Here is a 21,718-nt window from a genome sequence, read left to right on the forward strand (position 1 = left end):
CCAGCGGGGTCTCTGCTCCTCTTCAGTCTCACCTACTGATGGCGAGGACAGTGTCAACTCCCTCTCGGCTCAAGGGTCCACTAACGTAACAGTTTGCCAAGGCCATGGACCCAGCGGAGGCGTCCGCCCTACATGCTATTCTGGGCTTGGCCCAGAAGATTCTGGAGCAACAGAAGGTCTTGGAAGCACTGGCAGCATCTATGGAACACCTTAGCACTTGTCTTGACTCTCGGCAGGATCACCAATTCCTCATGCTCCAGGTTATACAGTCCCTGTACCAACCACATGCCCCATCATACCGCTTACAGCTCCTCCCCACTACTCCTGGGATCCCTAACTCTGCTGGTGCTTCCTGAATCAATGCAACATGATTTCTGCCTTCAATCTGCACTGTTTCCAGATGATGCCACTAAGACCACATACATCCTCTGTCTCTCTTTGATCACAAAGCTTGAGCATGGGCCTCTCCTTTTTTGGAGCAGTCGGATCCCATCTTACTCCTTCCGGGTTTCTTGGACCTCTTCTGGACAGTCTTTGATGATTTAAGTTGACAGACAGCCTCTGGCTCGGATCTCCTTCATATCTGCCAGGGCGCTAGTTCCCTCACCATTTATGTCTTCAAATTCCAGGCCTTCAAATTCCAGGCCTTGGCCTCGGAACTCCACTGGGGTGAGGACTGTCTTTATTCTATCTTTTTGGATGGCTTTGTGGCCCGAATTAAGCTGGCAGCTCATGAGCTTCTCCCTCACTGGACACTCTAATAGGCCTTGCCGGCAGGATAGACTGTCGACTCTAAAAGTGAAACCAGGAATTGCAAGTTTCCAGGAGATACCCGGCTACTGTCCATCACTCCTGGCACCCCTCTTTGCTGACAGAAGTCCCCTCTTCCACTGGAACCACAGCGAAGGAACTGATGCAATTGGGCTGTGGTAGGCTGGCCCTGGAGAAGTGTCTCCGATGCCATCAGGCCAGACTCTGTCTCTACTGTGGCAAAGCAGGCCACTTAATAGCCCACTGTCCAGTAAGGCTGTTATACCCTTGGGCCTAGGTCTCAGTGGCGGATTGACCACAGCCGTTCCCCCACTAACTCTTCCCCTGATGCTCTCGGTGGACAATCAGGATTTCCCTACTCTTCTCCTAGTGGACTCCGGAGCAGGAGGCAACTTCATGATGAAGGCTCTTGTGGAACATCTCCAAATTCCTACTCTCCACTCTCCACTCACCAGTTCCGTTGGTCCTCTCCTCCTTCCACGGTGATCCTTTCCCCAAAAGAATTACTCATACCACAGTTCCCCTGAAGTTTCATACGGGTTCCCTCCATGTGGAATACCTGACATTCCATATCATCAGCAAAGCCATCCATCCCATGGTCCTTAGTTTGCCCTGGCTCCAGCAACACTCCCCTCAATTCAATTGGGTCTCTCTGCAGCTGTCCCGATAGGGTCCAGGCTGTCACACAACCTGTTTGGAGTAGGTTACTACTCAGCAATGTCTCTTGACTTTTCTTGTTCCTGCTGTCTTCCCGTCACAATATTCTCCCTTCACTGATGTCTTCTCCAAAAAGGGAGTGGACACTATGCCTCCCCACCACAAGTATGATTGTGCCATCAACCTCCTACCTGGTACCGAGCCTCTGCAGGGTAGAGTCTACCCTTTATCACTACCTGAGACCCGGGCATGTCCGAATACATACAGGAAAACCTGAGCAAGGGCTTTATTTGGTGCTCTACCTCCTTTGCAGGGGCAGGATTTTTTTCAGTGGCCAAGAAGGATGGGTCCCTCCAGCCATGTATAGATTATTGTGGTTTCAATGGCATTACCCGGAAAGACCGCTATTCCTTATCTCTCATTTCAGAGCTCTCTGACCAGTTACAAGGGCAAGAGTGTTCTCCAAGTTGGATCTCCGGGGCAATTATAATTTAATTCAGATACGACAAGTTGACAAATGGAAGATGGCCTTTAACATCATAGATGGCCATTACAAATAGATAGTCATGCATTTGGATTCTGCAATGCAGCAGCCGTCTTCCAAAATATGATGGATGGACTTTTCAGGGGCCTGCTCTATGATTGCATGGTCGTATACCTCGACAAAATCTTGGTATTCTCCAAACACCTACATACCCATTGCCGAGACATCTCTCGAGTTCTCCAACGTCTTTGGGATAATAGGTTGTTTGCCAAACTGGAGAAAGAAAGTCTGCCATTCTTAGGATACATTGTCTCCAAGCGAGGCTTCCAAGTGGACCCAGAGAAGCTCAAGTGTATTTGGGATTGGCCACAACCTACTGACCTACAGGCCCTGTAGAGGTTCCTTGTCTTCTCCATTTATTACTGTACTTTCATTAATAACTGTTTCAAGCTGGTGGCCATGCTGTTACAACTATCACTGCCCGATGTCTCCACTCCACCCACCTTTCCTTTTTTGCGACTCTTCCGTGGTTGATGGACGTCTGGCTGCCACGGCGTCTGCCTGCTGTCCTCTCCAGCATCCTCGGTCCGACTCAGGCGCTGCATCCCACCATGTTGTCCAGGTACCATAGGGTGCATGCGCCATGCAGCCCTGCTTCTTATTCTCTCTTTGGCGCGAACCTCAGGGGCGTCCCCCTGTGATGACGTCATGCATCCCGGATACAAAAGCCTACACTGTTTGCTAGCTAATCGAGTTAGCAAGGGATTCATTATGGATGGGATTCACTCTCCATACCTAGCTACTTTGCCTCTCCAACTTTTGGACTTTATCCTAATGGGGTACCCGCTCCTCAGGGGCCTCTCTTATTTCTTTCAGGTCGCTACCAGGAACCGGTACTCGCTCCTCGAGGGCCCATGTTCCCTGACTCGCTGCCTGAACTTATCGCTTCTGCTTGGAAGAAACTGCTGCCTACATTATTAGTGAGTTACCAACTTTATTTCCTCAGAGCTGTTTCCTGGAACCAGGTACTCGCTCCTCGAGGGCCTGTCTCTATTCCAGCTTCTGTGTTAACTTCCGGGAGAGACCACTGTGTGAGTAACTTTACCAACGAGGCTCTATACCAGAACTCTGTGTATGCCCCACTGTACTCACTATCTCAGTTTTCTCCACTACAGCACAGCCATAGAGAGAATCGCTGTTCCAGTATCCTGAAGAACCCTAAGCCCAGCCGGGCTTCATCTCTACTCACTACTTCCACCTCTGGTGGCTTCTCAACTCTGTTTAATAAAAGATATAACTCTGTGTTGTGTGTCCCAAAGCTGAGCCTGACCTGTGGCCCCTCACGGGACTTCCCCACCGTGGGCATGGTCAGCTGCCACAGTGTCCAAGGGTCCACCCAAAACCTTACAAACAATAACACCTGCTCACAGCTCTGACTTGAAAAGGGGCTAACTCTAAACTGTGGCTTCCCAAGGCAGAAATGGCCTTTCAAGACCAATCTCTCCAGGAACCTTGTCTCTGGCATCCTGATCCATAGCGCCCTTTCCCCTTAGGTTCTCCTCCGAGGGTATAGGGGCCATCTTGAGCCAATACTCGTCCTTGGGAACCATATATCCATGCTCCTTCTTTTCAAAGAAATTTTCCCCAGTGAGCAGAATTACGGAATTGGTGACAAGGAGTTGGCCATTAAACTCGCCTTGGAGGAGTGGCACCAGTAGTTAGAGGGAGCTCAGCACCATATTACAGATATTAAATTATTTAAAAAGGGCATTAAAACATGGCTATTCAAACAAGCCTTCCAGGATCTGCTAACTTAATGATTTCAGTCTATTGACTATAAATCAAGGTAATGTATATTTTTGAATTTATTATCTCTGCTCTCACTATACTGCCTCTCTAACAGTTTAAATATTATGATTATTTAGTTTACTATTTAGTTTAATATTTTATTTTATTTATATTATGAAACTATGTATTTACTTCCTTTTCTCTTTTTGGAAATGCAAATATTTTTAAATGAATATTTGTTAGCTACTGTAAACCGGTTTGATATGTTTGCATGAAAAATTCGGTAAAATTAAAAATTATTAAATAAATACATAAATAAATCTACACAGGCCATAAGAATCTTGAATATCTCCACCAAGCCCAGCATTTGAACCCGCAACAAGCCCATTGGGCTCTCTTTTTTACCTGCTTTGACTTCGAACTCAGGTATATACCTGCCGCAAAAAAAATTCGAGCAGAAGCCCTTTCCTGATACTTTGTCTCTAAGGATACCGTTGAACCTGCCTGGCATATTATAGAACTGGCACAGGTTCTTCTCACAACCACCATGACTGTCCCTCCAGGGAAGATGGTCATTCCATGTAAATCCCTTGGCAAAGTGTTAATCTGGTCTCACGATTCCAACATTGCAGGTCACCCTGGACTAACCTGGACCCTTGCATTTCTCCAGCAATTTTACTGGTAGCTCAATATGCAGAGGGATGTTCAGGCATATATGGACTAATGTCCTACCTGTGTGCAGCAGAAACCTCTGGTGAATTGACTTTGGGGGCTGTTACAGATGTTGCCAGCCCCCAAAAGGCAACATGGTCATCTGGGTTGTAGTTGACCGCTTCCCAAAGATGTTTCATTTCATAGCCTTGCTTGGTCTCCCTTCGGCTCCTCAGTTAGCCCAACTCTTTGTTCAGCAGGTGTTTCACCTCCATGGGCTACCCAAACATATTGTCTCAGACCATGGTCCTCAACTTATTGCAAGATATTGGAAGGCTCTCTGTGAGAAGTTCAATATTACTCTAGACTTATCTACAGTGTATCATCCTCAAGCAAACAGCCAGGCTGAAAGGACAAATTGAACATTGAAAAGTTTCTTGTGAACCTATGTCAACTCCCATCAAGATGACTAGGCGACACTGCTTCTCTGGGCAGAGTTTTCCTATAACTCATTTCCTTGTTCTGCTACTGGATCCTCACCCTTTCAGATCATCTATGGAAGGCAGCCACTTCCTCCTCTGCTGCTACCGCTGACCATTCCTTTGCCTGCGGCTCAGTTGATGATCCAAGAACTGCATCAACTCTGGAGTCATACTCAGCAAATGCATCAAGAATCAGGCCGTAAAGCCAAGAGATTCGCCGATGCTCACCGTAAACCAGCTCCGTAATTTAAGCCCAGGGAGAAGGTTTGGCTCAGTACACAATATATCAAGCTCAAACTTCCATCCATGCAGCTGATTCCACAATATATTGGTCCATTCCCAGTGCTCACCCAATTGGGTCCTGTGATCTACCAGCTCTGTCTACCAGCTCTGGTCCTTAAAGATTCATAACTCCTTCCATGTCTTTCTCCTAAAACCCCTGGTACTCTTCTGGCCCTCTTGGAAGATACCTTAACCTCATAAGATTGCCTCTGAGAGTGACACTACATACCAGGTGCATGGCATACTTGATATGAGAAGACATGGCTGAAGATAGGAGTACCTGCTCTTTTGGGAAGGATACAGCCTGGAGGAGAACACCTGGAAGCTGGCCTCCAACATATTGGACAAGTATCTGATCAAGCTGTTCCATGCCTCTCACCCCAGTAAGCCGAAACCCTCAAGAGGGAGGCTTAGAGGAGGGGATACCGTTGCACTTGCTGACCATGGAGTCCCACGACTAGCTTCCCTTACTCAACACTACTCCATGGTGGGATTGGGCCGAGGTTCCTTGGCAACAGCGGGAAGCCACTGCTGACACATGGCACTGCCTTCAGCCATGGCCTGCCAGCCCAGACACTGAACATGAGATATGTTGTGTGCCCTGATCCCCTGGAGCCCGACCATGAGAGATGCTGCCTGCCTCGCCTAGGACCGGCTCCCTCACTCTGCTGCATGTTCTCGGACTTGCCCTATTCTCCAGCACCTCTCCTTCTCCAGGACTTCCATCGCTTCAGAGATCCCACGTAAGTCCAGCCAGCACCGGCACCCAAGGGCTCAACCTAAGGGGAACATGGGCTGGTAGTGGTGAGGCTCCAGTGGAGTCTCTGATCCTCTTTAGCCTCGCCTACTGATAGTGGGGACCTGTGGGGCTCCTCCTCACAAGCAGTGTCAACTCCCCCTCGGCCCAAGAGCCCACTAGCATAGAACTTCCTATACTCTTCCTCTATCTCAGCATGATTAAGGAGGCAGCTAACAGGTAATTCCAAAGAAACAATTTCAGTTAAGCAGAGAACCATATTCTAAAATTGGTTACACCACCATCCTGGTTCTTTCTCCCTATTTTTTTTTTTTACTTGGAGAGGTTCATAGAGAGAGAATTAAAGGTCTGAAAATGTATTAAAACAATAAAGGAGTGTATTCAATTTCAGTGGATTTCCAGAAGACTGAGAATGATTAAGATATCATTCATTTAAGAGCATAAAATACTTATTAAAAAGAAAAAGAAAACAATGTTATGAGATACAAAATACAAACACATGAGGCAATGAAGAAGCAGATTGCAGAATATCATCACTTTTATGAACTTTTGACAGTTCCCCTACTTTTACAGTACCAGATGAGAAACTCAAAAATAGCATTGCTAAATTGCAATCAGATCTTGTCTAATAAAGAAAAATGTTTCATGGATAAAGAAGATTATGATTGTTAGAGGATTTATTGATTAGGACAGCACAGAAAGAGAAAGAAAATTTGCTGAACAATTGGAAATCCAAAAACCCTTCATTAAAAAGCCTCGCAGCACATCAGGTACATCTACAGAAGATAAAAGCAATCAAGTTACTTTTTAGATATGCAGAAGAGAAGAGGTTCAGTGATTGTACAATTTAATAGTGGAAAGCATGAAGGGGAAAGAGGAAAAAACACAAGAAGCATTGTAGAACAGTCTTTTGAAGGTCAAGCCACAAACTTCAAAAATCAGTTTGGAAATAGGAAATTTGACTGATCAGCCTATGACCCAAGAGTGGATTGCAGTACTTTAGAATGTGTATCTTTGATGTTTTTTATATTGATATTTGAATTAAAAAATACATTTTCATAATGGAGATCATGTTTAATTTGGACACTGAATCGATAATGGAAAATTCAGTCAGCAATACTGGTATGAATTTAGAAGTTGTAAATGTTGTAATATTTGTGGATAGATAATATATTTTATGAGTTACAATTTATAATTAGGGCTTTTGATTTTAGATGTTAAGTAATAAAGCCCAATATAAAACCCTGATGCAAAAATATAATAAAATAAAATAAAATAGCTGTTTATCAAACACTGGAAAAAAACACCACTTCCTCTGGTACTCTCTTAACCCCTTCTTTACTTATCCTGGATCCTCCGCTTTATTTTTCTGCCTTTTCCATGCTGTTCATATTTGATTCAACCAGAAAAGGTACCCAACAATAGGACCTGTGCCACAAAATCACTGATTAACTCTGATTTTTGGTACCCCAAGGAATTCCTAATTAGTTGGAAAAACAAAAACCTAAATTTACAATGTATAACCACTTTAAATCAGAAAGCCTGTTTATAAAAGTGTCTGTAGAGCTAAAGTCTTTGAATAGAAAGTATGCATAGGCAAGTCCACTTTGAAATTTAGGCTGGGCTCATAAACCTTGCAGACAGAGGGGCCGATGAAATAAATATGCACAGAAAGTGGGCGCTGAACAGTCAAAGCCCACTTTCTTAATGGAACCCTAGTGCCTCCTTGCTAACAAGAACCCGATCGGTGTCAGCCATCCGCCAGTTAGGAAACCGATGCCAAGTTTATCAGTGTCAGTTTCCCTAAATGCCGTACAGCCGGCCAGCCAGGGGGTTCAGGAAACGGACGCTTGTCAATTTGAGCGTCCGTTACCTGCACCCGACTGCTGGCGTTTTTTTTTTAACTTTATTTAGTTTTGTTTTTCCTCCTACTTAATATTGCAAAGATATTAAGTAGGAGGCAGTACAGAAAAGCAGTTTTTTCCGCTTTTCTGTACTAGTTTTAGGAGTGCTCAGCTATTAACGCCTGCTACAGGCAGGCATTCATTTCTGATCACTAAATATGTATCCTAGACTCACATTTTTTTTTTTTTGCATCGGGAGTGAATACCTAATAACCTCATTCCATGCATTTGCATGTGATGAGCGCTATTGGATTCAGTCTGCGTTGGATGGCACGTTGTAGAGGCGCTAATCCTTATTGCATAAGGGGATTAGTTAGCACCTATACAATCCACATCCAACTGCAGGTTATACAGTGAGCTCGGCTGAGCGCACTGAATTGCAACAGCCCCTTATTGTGTACATATATTTATATCTCCTCCAGAGCAGATGCAAAAATATGCACATATATTTTAGAGTTTTGCATGATTCTGGGAATTTTGTATTATTTTCACAAGAAGCCAACAATGGAATGTGAATGGAGGTCAATACTCATATATTTTTAGCAAAACCCACAGTGACTATCATGAATTTTCAAATATAATTTATTCAGGCAAAGATATTCATCCCCAAAATATGATCTCCTAATATTTCCCTTATAGGGATAATTTTCAAAAGTATTTATGTGCCTACATAGCTTTTTGAAAATACTCCAGGGGTTGTGCCTTAAAAGTCAGAATGTGCAGAAGCAAACTCTCACGTTTCTTTTTCTGCATACTGCAAAGAGTTGTTCCTGGAGGGTGGAGTTGAGCTAGGGAAATAATTTTCTTTCAATTTTCAAAAGTCTGCATGTAAATGTCCATGTGAACATTTATACCTGATCCCTAACTGATTTAAATGTGCACCCCTATGCCATGCAAAAGTACACACAGTCTTGCTAATTTTCAAAGCAGTTATATGTACAAAGTACTTACAGAGATTTGGACTTCACTTCTAAGTGTACTGTTATACAATTGGGCTCCTTAAAAGGTGAATTTTAAAAACCCACCACATGCATCAGTTAGAGGATGTATGCACGTCGGGCTGGCTCACACACACCAAGTGGATTAAAAAAGCCACCCAGAGACGCATGTATCTCCCACAGCGTGCATATCTCAAAGGTTTTCAAAAAAGGGGTGGAGCGTGGGCATGATCTGGGCAGAACGTGGACATTACGCAGTGTGAACCAGAGAAGTACATGTAAATACTGATGTGACCAGAGAAGCACCAAGGTCTCTGCCGAGAAACTTTAGTTCTCCAATAGATGCCATGTAAGTTAAATTAGGCAGATCTGTGGGGTTTAAAGGGTTGGGGATAACTGGGGAAGTGAAGGCTATCAAACCGGGGGGTGGGGGAGGACCTATCTCTTAACTGGGTGAACTGGGAATGAACTGTTAAAACTGGGACTAGTGTCAGCGCACGCCTCTTTTAAAATCCCCAGTATACATGGGATTTGTGCACAGATGTGCATGCCCACTTAAAATTCGGTGCATATGTGTGCACGGCCAGGCTATTTTATAACATGCACACATATATGCACGTATATTATAAAATGGCCGTGTCCCTGGGCAAAGGCCGATGTATGTGTGCAAGTGTTCACCCGTGAACTGGTTTGAAAGTTACCGCTCTTGTCAAATATATATTGGATAAATAAATTCCTAAGCTTTCAGGGCCCAGCACTTTATAACCATGTGAATTATCTTATATTATCCTGTAGCTATTGAGACACTACATAGAGATTTGTACTTGAGAAATGTGTTGAGAGAGCTTTTATTTAAAATAAATAAAAAGAAAAAATAGAATAAGTTTCAAGCAACTGTGCGTGGAGGCAAATATTCATGAATGTGGTCACGTGTAGTTTTACCATAGTATTTTATAAACTTACGCACATCACATAAGCCTGTATTATAAAATTAGTCTACCACTTCACCCAGTTCTTTTCCAGTTCATTGAGACCCTCTTGGTTCTTTAGCCTGCACTCCCCCTAGTTCACCCAGATCTCCCACCCAGTCAGTTCTACACAATAAACACGATTAACATCACTAACGCCAGATAATTAGCAGGTGTAAAAATACATGTTGGAAAATCACGCGTGTCTTTTAAAATAGCAACTTACTTGCGCTAGTGTTGGTCCCATCCCTAAACGCCCCTGGATCGCCCCCATTTTACACACATATATGTGCCCACAAACGTGTATATAAGCTCGTATTTTCTACTTTTAGAAAATATGGAATACATGAGTTGAGGCTACTTATGTGAATATATAATCATTTTTTACATACGTAATGTTTTGAAACATCACCTTAAAATCTGATGCTGTATAGCAGGGGTGGTTAACTCCAGTTCTTGAGAGCCACAGACAGGTCAGGTTTTCAGGATATCCACAATGAATATGCGTGCAATAGATTTGCATACATTTCAGGCAGAGCATGCAAATCTATCTGAAGCACATTCATTGTGGATATTCTAAAAATGTGACCTAGCCACTCCGCAGTATAGCATAACTGGTTTCTTTTTTTTATGATTGTATGAACAGGGATCAAAGTAAAAGTACAGAAAATAAACATAAAGACAAGTCTTGGTGCTCTAAATCTAAAATATTCCCTCTCAAAAATTAATATCTTACCCGTAGTCATTGTCAATGGCTTTTCACCATTGAATTGTTCATTTATCAGAAGCAGGTCATTTTTCAGTTAAAGTATGTACCTGATATCCAGTGTTTGCCTTGATATCATATTCAACAGACACAACTTCACAGCCTGAGTGAACTAAGTGTCCCTTATCTGCCAACACCTTATCTGTTTCTCTGTTACAGTTTCTGTAATACAGATGTGGCCATATCTGTAAAAGAATGATCAAACAGCAAAGACCTGAATTATGTTATTCACCGTCAAATGGTGTGCTGCCTCTGTATTGTAAAATAAATGTTCCATTGTTCAGGCATTGTCTTCATACTACTGCAGTACACTATAATAGTCCCAGCTGAAAGCATCTGTTCAGGAATGGAAATTTGTTATACTAAATAGGCCTTGACATGCATATGAAAGCAGTAGTTAAAGAATGCGGGTGATTGCATGGGAGTTAGATGGCAGTGTTAGCTTATATTATAGACATTTTAGACATTTTAATATTCTATCCTTTTGTTGATTTACAGAGTGCATGAAATTCTTTCATGGCTAAAGTACTTTGCAAATGTGGAGAACATTGTTAATATGCTAAGGAAAAGATTCCGTTTTTGGTCAAATGCAGGACACATATTTTGTTCAAGAATTTAATTTTCTGGAATGTTCAAAATTGAAATAATTTCACTGACAAAAAAACAACAACAACCTGTATTAAACACTTACATAAAGTATAAGAACATTTGCCTTTTTGTAAAATTTAGCATTATTGGCCAATGTTTGATAGCACTTATTACAAAACCTATTGCTTGCACAACTTTTATGTGACTATTTTTTCTACCCTAGTATTGAAGAAAATTAAGCTTTGGCATAAATGAGATGCTTTTTCAAAAGCAAAAAAAAAATCAAGATGGTAAAATTGAGCAGCCACCTTCAAGCAATTTTGAGTAGATGTGATTCAGGCCACCTTTGACTGTTCTTGTGGGGTTTTTTTTGCTTTTTATCCTTTTTTTTCTACTTGAATATGGGTATAATGAAGGGTAAAGTGAGAAATATTCCTCCTGTTCCTTATTTTCAGAGGTCAGGTGCCATTTCTGAGCTGGCTGCCAAGAAGTGCTTTTTACCCCGGTGTGTCCATTGGATGACATTATTAACTCTCCTCATTTAAACTCGTAAACTACCTGAAGTATGGATACTCTAATTATCCCCCACTACAATGGCTTGCAGAGAGTCTCAGTGTAAGTGCAAGACTGATGACATCCAAAGAGGTGACAGTGTGTCCCTGCAGTGGGATCAGAGATCTTGAGAGAAATGAGAATTAGGGATGTGAATCGTGTCCTCGATCGTCTTAACGATCGATTTCGGCTGGGAGGGGGAGGGAATCGTATTGTTGCCGTTTGGGGGGGTAAAATATCGTGAAAATCGTGAAAAATCGTTAAAAAATCGAAAAATCGAAAAATCGAAAAACCGGCACATTAAAACCCCCTAAAACCCACCCCGACCCTTTAAATTAAATCCCCCACCCTCCCGAACCCCCCCCCAAATAACTTAAATAACCTGCGGGTCCAGCGGCGGTCCGGAACGGCAGCGGTCCGGAACGGGCTCCTGCTCCTGCATCTTGTCGTCTTCAGCCGGCGCCATTTTCCAAAATGGCGCCGAAAAATGGCGGCGGCCATAGACGAAAAAGATTGGACGGCAGGAGGTCCTTCCGGACCCCCGCTGGACTTTTGGCAAGTCTCGTGGGGGTCAGGAGGCCCCCCACAAGCTGGCCAAAAGTTCCTGGAGGTCCAGCGGAGGTCAGGGAGCGATTTCCCGCCGCGAATCGTTTTCGTACGGAAAATGGCGCCGGCAGGAGATCGACTGCAGGAGGTCGTTCAGCGAGGGTTCCGGCGCCTCGCTGAACGACCTCCTGCAGTCGATCTCCTGCCGGCGCCATTTTCCGTACGAAAACGATTCGCGGCGGGAAATCGCTCCCTGACCCCGCTGGACCTCCAGGAACTTTTGGCCAGCTTGTGGGGGGCCTCCTGACCCCCACGAGACTTGCCAAAAGTCCAGCGGGGGTCCGGAAGGACCTCCTGCCGTCCAATCTTTTTCGTCTATGGCCGCCGCCATTTTTCGGCGCCATTTTGGAAAATGGCGCCGGCTGAAGACGACAAGATGCAGGAGCAGGAGCCCGTTCCGGACCGCTGCCGTTCCGGACCGCCGCTGGACCCGCAGTTTATTTAAGTTATTTGGGGGGGGTTCGGGAGGGTGGGGGATTTAATTTAAAGGGTCGGGGGTGGGTTTTAGGGGGTTTTAGTGTGCCGGCTCACGATTCTAACGATTTATAACGATAAATCGTTAGAATCTGTATTGTATTGTGTTCCATAACGGTTTAAGACGATATTAAAATTATCGGACGATAATTTTAATCGTCCTAAAACGATTCACATCCCTAATGAGAATGAACTACTTAGGTGACTTCAGTGGAACTATGGTTCTCTTGGTATGGCTAGACTTCTCTACAGGCTCTGACACATACGGGGTCATTTTCAAAGGAAACTGTAAAAAGTAATGTTCTATTATAATAATTTTCAAACAACCATTTACCCATGTTAAATGCATTTAATTCAGGTAAAACGTATTGACAAATAAATTCAATAGCATGAATTGTAACAGTTAACATTATATGCTATTCAATGGACAATAGGTTTTACCCACCTTAAGTGCACTTAACATGGGTATTTGGGCGTTTAAAAATTGTTAGCAGGGACAGTAACTTTTAAACAGGTGCACAAGTGCACATGAATGGACGTTTGTCAGCCTGCACCTAGGGACTGGCCATTTTATAACATGCGCGTATAGGCACGCATGTTATAAAATAGCCTGACTGCACGCACGTGTGCGCACAATTTTAAGTGGACGCATGCCTTTGCATGCAAATGCTGCTTCTACTGTGTAAGCCGGGGGATTTTAATAGACATGCATGCCGATGCCATTACCAGTTATCCCAATTTGTTCCCATATCCCCCAGGTAAGGGATAGGATTTCTCAACCCCGCTGGTTTACTAGCCTTCCTTCTCCCTTGTTAGCCCTGCCATTTAAAACCCCGCCGATCTTTTTATCCTCCATACTAGAAACATAGAAACATAGAAACATAGAAACATAGAAATGACGGCAGAAGAAGACCGAATGGCCCATCCAGTCTGCCCAGCAAGCCTCACACATTTTTTCTCTCATTCTTATCTGTTTCTCTTAGCTCTTGGTTCTATTCCCCTTCCACCCCCACCATTAATGTAGAGAGCAGTGATGGAGCTGCATCCAAGTGAAATAACTAGCTTGATTAGTTAGGGGTAGTAGGGGCAGTAACCGCCGCGATAAGCAAGCTACACCCATGCTTATTTGTTTTACCTAGACTATGTTGTACAGCCCTTGTTGGTTTTTTTTCTTCTCCCCTTCCGTTGAAGCAGAGAGCCATGCTGGATATGCATTGAAAGTGAAGTATCAGGCACATTTGGTTTGGGGTAGTAACCGCCGTAACAAGCCAGCTACTCCTCGCTTTGTGATTGCGAATCCTTTTTTTCTTCACCCCTGTCGTTGAAGCTATGCAGGATATGCGTGAAGCATCAGTTTTTTGTTTTTGGTTTTTTTTTTCCCCTGCTGTTGAAGCAGAGAGCTATGCTGGAAATGCGTGATGTATCAGTCTTTCTCCCATGCCGATGAAGCAGAGAACCATGCTGGATATGCATGGAAAGTGAAGTATCAGGCACATTTGGTTTGGGGTAGTAACCGCCGTAACAAGCCAGCTACTCCCCGCTTTTTGAGTGTGAACCCTTTTTCTTCTCCCTTGCCGTTGTAGCAGAGAGCTCTGCTGGAACTGTGAAGTATCAGTTATTCTTCTCCCCTGTCATTGAAGCAGAGAGCTATGCTGTATATGCATTGAAAGTGAAGTATCAGGCATATTTGGTTTGGGGTAGTAACAGCCATAACAAGCCAGCTACTCCCCGCTTTTTGAGTGTGAACCCTTTTTCTTCTCCCTTGCCGTTGTAGCAGAGAGCTCTGCTGGATGTGTGAAGTATCAGTTATTCTTCTCCCCTGTCATTGAAGCAGAGAGCTATGCTGTATATGCATTGAAAGTGAAGTATCAGGCATATTTGGTTTGGGGTAGTAACCGCCGTAACAAGCCAGCTACTCCCCTCTTTGTGAGTGCAAATCCTTTTTTCCATTACCTCTTGCTGTTGAAGCTTAGAGCGATGTAGGAGTCACAGTAACCATGTGTATGTTTATTGAATAAGGGTATTGTGTCAATAGCCATCATTCTGGTGAGTCACCCACTCTTCATTGGCGGCCTCTTGACTTTATGGATCCACAGTGTTTATCCCACGCCCCTTTGAAGTCTTTCACAGTTCTGGTCTTCACCACTTCCTCTGAAGTAAAGTTATGCAGTAGAGGACCCCGGTGAACGCGTGTGCACGTAATTATTTGCGAGCTAATTTGAAATTGAAATCCATGAACGCCCATGCCCCACCCAGACCATGCCCACGCCCTGCCTCTTTTTTGGAACTTTTCATTTGTGTGTGCAGCAGAAGCCACACACGTACTTGGGCAGCTTTTGAAATCCGCTCAGCATGCACTAACCTGGCATATTCACCTATCTTCCAGTTTTGGCATACATCGGGCTTTTAAAATTCACTTTATAGGGGGTTGCATTTGTATTTTCCTTTGAAAATGACCCTATCGGATCCAGTGTAATAAGACATGAATAGAATTGTGTGCTAAACGTCAGCATACATCTTCGTTGTTCATGCAGTAAGCTATAAATGCATCATGAATTTAAAAAAAAAAAAAGCATGCTAACCCAAAAATGTGTGCACAAAGACATACTTGGCATGCATAAAACATGAGTTATGAACAGAAAACATGTAGAGATCATATTCAAAAGCATTTTAAATAATGTTAGTTTGATGAATGTTACTGCCTGGCTGGCAATCTATGGTGCACAAGCACTTCGGGTCCTTGATCCCATTAAATGTATTGCCTCCTGAAGATGAAATAATGCTCCTTGGTACAATAGAGAGCTTAGGATGATTAAGCGCCAACTAAGAAAAGCTGAATGTGTCTGGTGAAAAATGAAATATCCCGGAAATTCAGAAACATGCTTACAAGTGTTAGCCTTATATAGGTCTGCTATTGAGAATGCACAGAGGAAATTATTTTTTCTCATATGAGTGCATCCGTAAGCCGACCCTGAGAATTATTTCACATGGTCAGGTTGACCAGAAGTCTATGAAAATTATTGAGGTTTCTGTTGATAACTGTGAAAAATCAGCACACCTTTTCCATCATTTTTTATTTTTTTATTTTTTTTTATTTTTATTTATTTTATTTTATATACCGGCAACCGTTTGCACATTGTGCCGGTTTACAAGTAACTTATAACAAGGAATATATAGGCGAGGCCTTTACAAAGAACAATATGTAACACAGTAACAAAGCAGATAACTAAATAACTTGGGGAAGGAGGGATAGATACAACAAGGGGGGGTGGGGGAGGGAGAGAACAGATACATAAGGATAAGATATATACATGGATTTGAGGAGCAGATGGTATGTACACTGGTTATATATGGAGTTATATAAGTGCAGATAAAACAGACACATTATTTTAAAGTAAGGGTTGAATGAAGTGTTTGAAGTTCTTAGAGGGAAAGGGGGTTAAGTGTAGGGTGTGGATCCTGGAGGGGATTAAAGGATTTTAGGGGGGTATTGGTGAGAGATGAGGGTTGGGTGAGAGTGTTAGTAGGTGGTGAAAAGGAATGGGGGTATGCTTGGAGGAAGAGCCAGGTTTTGAGATTCTTTTTGAAAGTGGGGGTGGAGGTTTCTGTGCGTAGGTGAAGAGGCATTGAATTCCAAAGGGAGGGGCCTGCAAGGGAAAGGGCTCTATTGGTGGTGGAAATAAGTCTTGTGGATTTTATGGGAGGAGGAATAAGGGTTGCTTGGAGTGATGAACGGGTAGGTCTAGTGGAGGTACGAGGAAGGAAAGGTGGGTTTAGCCAGTTGTAATGCTCGTTGGTGATGCTTTTGTGGATGAGGGTAAGCGTCTTGTAAATAATTCGTGAGTGAATGGGAAGCCAGTGGAGATCAATGAGGGTGGGGGTAATGTGGTCTTTTTTTTTTACATTAGTGAGGATACGAGCGGTAGCGTTTTGAAGGAGTTGGAGAGGTTTGATGTGGGTGGCAGGGAGTCCAAGAAGGAGAGAGTTACAGTAGTCAATTTTAGAGAAAATTAAGGATTGGAGTACAGTACGGAAGTCAGAGAAGTAGAGAAGGGGTTTGAGTTTTTTGAGGGTTTGAAGTTTGAAATAGCAACTGCTAAGGATGGATTTGATGTATGGTTTGAAGGTAAGTTGGTTATCAAGTATGATACCAAGGTTTCTTGTGTTAGAAAGCAAATTGGGGGAATGGAGAGTGGAGGGAATGGGTATGGATGCATGTTTAGAGGAGATGAGGAGGAGTTCGGTTTTTTGTGGGTTGAGGGCTAGGTGCATGTCAGTGAGGAGCTGGTTTATGGAGGTGAGAATAGTGTTCCATTTTTGGATTGCGATGAGTACAGAGTTTGTGAAGGGGATGAGGATTTGCACATCATCCGCGTAGATGAAGTGTGTAATACCAAGGTTGGAGAGGAGGTTTGTAAGGGGGAGCATGTAAATGTTAAATAAGGTGGAGGAAAGGGAGGAACCTTGAGGAACGCCACAGTCGAGATTGACAGGGGGGGATGTAAAGTTGTCAGTGAGGACTGTGTAGGTACGGTTTTGGAGGAAGGACTTAATCCAAGAAAGAGCAGTACCTGAGATTCCTATACTAATGAGGGTGTTGATGAGGATATTATGATTTACGGTGTCAATCATAAGATTGTAGCTTTGGTAGCAAATTTCTCTAATGTTCTTATTAATTATGATGACTTCTACCCTGAGGAATGGCTCTGAGAAGGTTTTGATTTGGTTTCTGACAATAAGATTTTTCAAATTATTATTAATTTGAATGATATTTATTCCTCTATGAGTGTGTACTCAAATGTATTGTTTAATAATGATCTTTGTTATTACATTTCTAAGTTATTGAATGCCTCTCTGAAGGGAAAGAGCCACCTTCCTTTAAAGTTGCAGCTGTACGACCCATGCTTAAGAAAAATAATTCTGGAGATCTTAGTAATTATGGACCAATTTCCACTTTGCCATTTGTAGCTAAAGTTATTGAAACATTTGTTTTAAAACAATTGCATAATTTTATTGATGAACAGAGTCTGCTTGATGATTTCTAATTTGGCTTTTCTAAAGCCCATAATATAGAGAATCTTCTTTTATCAAGTTTTAATGTGTTCTGCCACAGTTTTGACCATGATTACAGTTGTTTATTGATTTTATTTGATGTGTCTTCTAAATTGAATATGCTGAACCATGAATTGTTACTAGACCACTTGAAAAAAATTGGACATTACAGATGTTGGGCCTGGTTTTAAAAGTATTTACAACGTTTTAAACTGGGTTTTAAATGTGTCAATGCACTTTACTTGTGTAAGTGGGCTTTTGAAAAATGCTACAATATATGCTATTGAATTATTAATAGGTTTTACCTGGGTTAAATGTACTTAATTTGGGTAAATGGCTTTTGAAAATTGCAACAATACAGGTGAATTTTCAAAGGAGGATCTCACATAAAAATAACTACTATCAGAGCAATTTCCGAAAGCCATTTATGCACATAAAGTGCACGTATATGAGTAAATTCCATGGATTATACATATATACAGTCACATATGAGGATACATACAAATTATTTTTATTCTCTTTTTTATTTCTTCTTTACTTCACAAGCACATATTTAAAATCACCACCACAAATTGGCCGTTGACGTATTGAAGCAGCCTGAAATGGCGCCACAATTTTGTGAAGGCGTTTTTTGAGAAATAAGAATTGGTAAGCTCTGTGTGATGGGCTTTCTTTCTCTTTTAATGTTTTGAGGGGTTGATTTGATAAGTTTCTTAATTCTTTTGAGACAGTGAACTAGAATTTAGAATGTGAATATGAAAAGGAGAGAATTCAGAAACTTGAGATTGTGACAATGAGTAACACCTACCCGTAAGGAAGTGATATCTGATGTAAGTAGGCTGCACTGTCTTGACTAGAATAAGTGGGGATTATGAGGGTGTATGTACAAAATAACTTATGTTGTATAATTTGTTTATTTTTTCAAAGATGTCAAAAATGTTTAACTCCCCCTGATGAAGCCAGTAGGCTGGTGAAACATTGAGGCCTCCATTTGTCAGCCTGTGAAGATCTGCTAGACAGCTGCGTGAGGACAAACATTTATGAAAACGAGTGGGAGTGACTATTCTTTGAAGCTCTATTATACAGCTGAAAAAATATGGACATTTGGGAGATTTTTGGGGTGTGATGGGTACATTCTTACTATTGGAAAAACGTTTTGAGAAATAATATTTGAGGAAGTGGCGATTTTTTTCTAAACACGTGCGTGTGTTGAGTTTTAGAAAGTTCTTGCAGGGCCAATTTGTGGTGGCGATTTTAAATGTGTTTGTGAAGTATTATGAAGAAATAAAAAAAGAGAATAAAAATAATTTTTATGTATCTTCATATGTGATTGTATATTGAAATTTGGGGAGGATCTTGTGCAAGTAAGAAGTGATCTGTCTTGTGTTGATTAAACTATATATAGATATACACACACACACACACATATTTTCAATGTAGATAAATGGGCTCTGATCAATGTGCCGCAAATGTGCAGTAGAGAGTGGCTCTGACCGACGTGCCGCGCATGCGCAGCCGAGAGAGCTCACATATCTGTATTGATGAATTAATGTGTCGGGTATGCCGGACAGCTCGGCCAAATCAAACCAGTTACAACAGATTATGGCCTCCATGCTGGGGGGGGAGAAGGAGGACTCACCAAAGGAGCAACGATGCTGTGGCAGAGACAATGCAGGAAGCCGGTGCAACAGGGCTGGTTCTTCGCCAATCAAACATCTCGCCCGTTTTAACGGGCTCAACGGCTTGTGTGTGTATATGTATATATATATATATATATATATATATATATATATATATATGTATCCAGGGCTTAATTTGTGAGGGAACGGTCTAGAATACAGTTCCATCTATTCTTTTCAGACAAGAGGCAGAGCAGCAGGGGTGTTCTGTTCCAGCTCCTCCCCTTCAGGTAGCCTGTAGAGCAGAGGGTGAAAGGTGTTTAGCATGGAACAAAGCCGAGAAAAGCTATTCTGCTCCCTAAACTGGCCCCTTCCCTTCTTTTTTTATGGAGAACAAGCAGACTCTGTAGAGCAAAGAACAAATACAAAAGAGGTTGGATTGGCACAAGTTTGAAACTTATGAATAGCAGTGCCAGTCATAAAGTAACAAGTTTCAAACCAGTACTAGTTCAACTTCTTTTTGTGTCACCCAGGGCTTTATTTCTGGCAGAACAACCCAGAATGGCTTTCTGCCACCTTTCTTCCAGTCCTCTGGAAGGATTTGCAGAGCCAGCAGTGAAAATCAGTTCTGGCTTCCCTGCAGAAGAAGAGTAGAGCTGGTTGTGGCCTGAATCATTTCTGACCACCCAGAGCTCAAAGGAAGCAGGGCAGAGTGTGTTGGTGCTGCTTACCCTGACAGATATATATATATATATATATATATATATATATATGTTCCCACTATGTCAGCTGCTGGCTAAGCTAGGTATTCGGTACAAACTATATGCTGATGACAATTAGTTTTACCTGCCTTTTTCCATTACTGAGGCTGATGCATTATCAATTGATTCTCATTATTTAACTTCTACTAGTGGGTGGGTGGATGTCACAGAATAGATTATGCTGCTTTTATGGAATGATTTAACCAATTTGCCATTCCATTTGTCTTTTGATGTTTTTCAGATCCTAATTTCATATCAAGCCCTGAATTTAGGGATTCAGATAAATTCAGCAGTTTATTTACGGCTTCAAGTTAATATCTATAGCTAGCGATTTGAATGATGATTTGAACCCTGTATTGCATATACCCTAGTTATATCTTGTTTGGATTATTGTAATTCTTTTTACCCTAATCTACGTAAATCTAGGCTTAGAGCATTGTAACCGATGCAAAATGCAGCTGTTTGGTTGGTCTCAGGTGCACATGCTTATGACCATATCACCCTGATCCTCTATACTTCTGACTTCTGAAAGCCTGTAGGACAAAGTTTCAAGTAAGTACTAATGCTTGTATTTAAGGCTCTGAATGGTTTGGCATTAAGATGTTTTAATTTGGTGATAAAAATTTACCAACCTCTATGTGTATTGAGCTCATCTTCCCAAAGCTTATTATATTTTCCATCGATGAGACAGGTGAAATTAAGTGAATCAAGGGAGCGCTTATTTTGTGCGGCTGGTCACGTATTATGGAGCTCCTTACTGGACAACCTTAAAGCTGAAAATTCTCTAATGAAGTTCTGTAAGTGGTTAAAAACTTAATTCTATTCACAGACTTTTCATGAATTGTTATAAGCCTTTTATTATAGTTCTGGAAGGTGTGACAGCAGTTTCTAGTAGGTTTCACCAGAAAAAAGATTAAGTTTAGTTTGATTAAACAAAAAGGAGAAATTTGTGTCTATATGTGACATAGCCAAGAGCAAAGATAAAGTTTATCAGGAACGTGGTCCCAGATAACTTTAACCTGAGGAGAAAAAAGATACTTCTGGTGGCTAAAGAGGATTGGTAAGAATTGATTGCTAAGTTACATTGGAACTTAACATTTTGTGAAGAGGTGAAATTGGGGGTAAATTAATTTTTAGTATGTATTCCTTGATTAAATGCTAGGAAAGGTAGTAATTTCTTTTAGTTTATGTTTGTACCTTGATTTAAAAAAAAAAAAAAAAAAGATAAGTAATTTCTTTTAGTTTGTGTGTCTGTCTTCATTAAAAATATTAGAAAAGGTATGTAATTTCTTTTAGTGTCTTTCTTTCCCTCCCACCCACCCATAAGTTCATTTTATAATCAGTCTGGGATTTATCTAATGCAAGGATGTGACTTAGCCTTTATCAATTAGAATAATTGTCCCCTTGCAGGTAGTTACCAAATTAACATTAATTTCACCATATAAATTTAAAGGACTCTGACTTACACAGCCCTACTCTCTTAGCAACCAATATTAAGAAAGAACTCTCAATATTAAGATGTGCACAGCAGACTAGCAGTGAGATAGAGGCCTTCCAGTCTTTTGCACCAAGTACCATATGATTGACATCTTCCATTTGATAAGAAATTGTATGTGAG

The 21,718-nt window shown here is 41.9% G+C and overlaps 1 long non-coding RNA gene across 3 annotated transcripts in view; it reads left to right on the forward strand.

The window, feature by feature from the left end:
* LOC115086126 overlaps positions 1-19,002 on the forward strand; it is a 68,531-nt gene extending 49,529 nt beyond the window's left edge. For 2 of the 3 annotated variants that reach the window (XR_003855092.1, XR_003855090.1), the window contains exons 2-3: positions 18,267-18,368; positions 18,648-19,002. This is a non-coding gene — a long non-coding RNA (uncharacterized LOC115086126). Of the gene's footprint in view, positions 1-11,531; positions 11,652-18,266; positions 18,369-18,647 lie in introns of those variants that run through there. The other variant, XR_003855091.1, reaches the window with a different exon arrangement.
* The last annotated feature ends 2,716 nt before the right edge of the window (positions 19,003-21,718 follow it).

This window comes from Rhinatrema bivittatum, chromosome 2, assembly GCF_901001135.1.
Source record: "Rhinatrema bivittatum chromosome 2, aRhiBiv1.1, whole genome shotgun sequence".
NCBI classification, from domain to species: domain Eukaryota; kingdom Metazoa; phylum Chordata; class Amphibia; order Gymnophiona; family Rhinatrematidae; genus Rhinatrema; species Rhinatrema bivittatum.